General features: G+C 38.0%; 1 long non-coding RNA gene across 1 annotated transcript; it reads left to right on the top strand.

Annotated features, from left to right (window-relative positions):
- The first annotated feature begins 10 nt into the window (after positions 1-10).
- LOC102295358 lies at positions 11-1500 on the top strand. The gene is made up of 3 exons (XR_317445.3): positions 11-336; positions 429-492; positions 795-1500. It is a non-coding gene; the product is annotated as an uncharacterized LOC102295358 (long non-coding RNA).
- Positions 1501-3271: the final 1771 nt, after the last annotated feature.

Below are 3271 nucleotides of genomic sequence, written 5' to 3'. Positions count from 1 at the left end.
AGGGAGAGCAGTCTGCCGCGGTATGTCCCACCTACGTGCTCTGTGTTTGCTGCTATGTGTGGAGGTAGTCGCGTGCTGGCAGGAGAAAAGAGAGACTGAAGCTTTTGAGCTGGAAAAAAGTATTAGATATAAGTTGCAACCAACTGTGTTGCACATAAGTTCACTGGTTATCAGCTACCTTTCATGTTAGAAGTAGCCGCAGTGAGTAAACAGGCAAATGCTGCATTTTTCTGGTGACTTTAGAAAGTACCGCATGGAGCTAAACTGTTAGCCTTTGTTAGCTCTGGTTGCTATCAACTGCCTGAAAGTTCATCTCAATCTGCTTCCAGAAGTAAGGTAACACTTGAAGCGCAACTTATGTTTATTTTTTCTTCATGTCGTATTACGGTTATTAAAGAGAAAACAACATGTCCTGTTACGTTATTTAGAGCCCTGCATTTTCCGACCGAGAGACACCATGCCATTGTCTTCGGCCGTGATGCGCTGAGATCGGTGAGCACATGTTGTATGTCTCAGTTAGTTCACGTCTGTTTCACATTTTATTGTTGAGAAACTGAATTAATCTCAATTGTTTGATTAATAATTGTCGACTATGCGACATATATGCATATGCACTGACTTTACTTGGTTTAATGCATAGTTTGTGTAAGAGAAATGTTTTATTTTTGCAAAATTGAGTATTTTTATTGCAAATTTATGTTGAATGTGATTTAAACAAAATCCTAAGTTGTGAATTATAGCTAGAACAGCATAATTAATATTTGAATTGCTCTTCTGACCCTGTCTGTTGACAGGTCAGGTTTTTTTTTGTATGCTGAATTGTTCCTGAGGTGGATTCCTCCGGTGAAATAGATGGCGAGCCTTCCCACCTGGACTTAGAGAGACTGAGATTCGCTTCTTTTCCACTTGATGATCTGCTGCACCTTGCGGTGTGGTAGGACTGTATCACTCACACTTTCACGCACAGCTGGTTATACATAAGACCACTGACTGACATTCTCTCATCCCTATTTTCTTTCACACCCTGGGAATTTTTTGGACTTTACCCCTTGGACATTTTTTATTTGGGACTTTAAATAATGAGCTGTTGTGTAGAGCATTCTCCACATGTGAAAAGAGTGTGAGATTTTCATTTGAATGTACATTGGATTTGTGTAATCTGTTTCTATAAGAGTTAAGGAGTCAGGTTACTAGGGTGCACCCGAGCATTGAAACCCGAGCATTGAAACCCGAACATTGAAAACCAAAAATAACACTTGGCCAAGTCATTGCTTTAGTAGTTTGTGTTTTACTTTTCTTTTAATTTTTGTAAGTTTCCTTTCTACCATTGTAAAGTGTCGTTAACCTGTGCTTGTCAACCTTATGGTTTATGTCACTAAAGTTGGCTGGTTCTTTTGAGTTACATTCTTGTCTCTGTGTCTCATTTGAACACACCCCTGTGCTCCTATAGTCGAGCCTATTGGCCCATTGATATATTCTTTTCAACAATTCCCCTTACTGTGTTACTTTGGCTTCCAATGTTTGCATGTTTTTGTTCATGGCAGTGCAGATGAAGATCAGATTGGCAAAAAGAGTCGCTCTTGAGGAAAGAACAGAATATACATCGGTCATATTGGTCAAAACATACTGGGACCTGTGCATTTCGATTGGTTGGGCAGGCTGTCCATCTCTCCTCATATCAGTCCTTAAAGTGGTACCCTCATTTTATGTGGGTTACACAAACAAAAACCACCTTATGAATAAACTGACCAAAACTATTTATCAAAATGAGGTCTGACATGAATGTAACTTCCTTTATTGTTGTCATTACTGTTGCTGAGTCACTGCATGTGTCCGAGTAGTCATGCTTATTGTTCTCCACCTAACACATCTCTGCTGTAAATACTGATATATTGTCAGAAATTCAGCATATGCCTTTTTAATTCATAAATAATTACCCCAAATTCCACGTTTCCATAAATCTATCAGTACTTCTCATTGTGATTGATTTCCATCTGTTATGTGTATCGCTACTGGCTTCTGGATCTGAAGCTGTCTGTTCAACAGACAGGAAGAGATTACAGTGCATTACAGTGAATAACAGTCATTTCATTTAGTTCGTTTAGTTTGGTTGTTGTGGTTCTCAAGGGTTTCCAGCACTGATCTTGCATAAAGTTAGCTCGAAATATTTTACTTTGACCTTTTTATTTCATGCACCATTTCAAACCAAGCTTATAACATTAAAGAATCAAAAACAGATTAACAAAGTAAAACTAAGCCCTTCTACTCTTGAACAATATCGTTTTTTCCCCTCCCAAGTAGTGAGTGAGTTGCTGATCTGTATAAAGCCATACATCCACTGTCGGTAATATTTTAGGTCTTTGCTTGTTATATCCTCATGATTCACTCTGTTTACCCTGAATGCAACATCTGCCTCACACCAAACAACACTTTTCCTTCTAGTTTGCACTTCTTGGTGTAAACATATTCTGACATTTTCAAGATTTCTGTAAGGGAACATATGAAACGGTTAAAAACTATGCTGGTCTTTCAACTACAAGGTTTCTTACAACAACATCAGTCAAGACAGGAGTGTTGCAAGGATCTTAAAACATTGAGGGTTTAGCCCAGCCCCGAATTCTTTTGGATTTTCACTTTATTATTTTTACAGAGAAAATAATCTAAAATGTCATACATTATGCCTTACCTCAAGGTTGAAGTCAGAAAATTATACTAAAAGAAACAATCAGTGCAATTTGATTAGCTCTTGTTGGTTCCTATTTTTTATTTTAAACAGAAGGAGTCAAATGAAGACTTCCCTTTGTGCAAGTGAGCTTTGACATTTGTAACTTTGAATCTAAACACTATATAGTACTGATAGATTACTACTCAAAATTTCTTTACATGGATGAACTGAAACAGACACCACAACAGATACATGTATACTTTGGAAGCGTCTCTGTGCGATCACAGCATATTTAATAGCCCAACAGCCCAACGACTGTAACTGGCAGTGAATAGCACAACATGTTTGTAGTTCCAATGTTGATAAAACCTCAACGTGTCAAACTTAAAATGTGCAATCCTGCTTAGTGGGTTTAAAATGGACTTGTATGGTTTGGAGGTAATTTACTACAGGGATGTTCAGCCTGCAGCTGACCAGCCCTGATCGTATAAATACAGCAGACAAAGTGGAACAAGTATCCATGAGGGTGAAATGGTGGTTTTCCTGTCTGAAATCTAAAAAAGTATGACCATAAAGTTTTCAAAAGGAAGGTACTATCATCAGAAT

The sequence above is a fragment of the Haplochromis burtoni genome, unplaced genomic scaffold, assembly GCF_018398535.1.
Source record: "Haplochromis burtoni strain Fernald_Lab_line unplaced genomic scaffold, NCSU_Asbu1 Contig_834, whole genome shotgun sequence".
Lineage (NCBI taxonomy): Eukaryota > Metazoa > Chordata > Actinopteri > Cichliformes > Cichlidae > Haplochromis > Haplochromis burtoni.
This window is presented reverse-complemented; position numbering and strand designations above follow the sequence as displayed.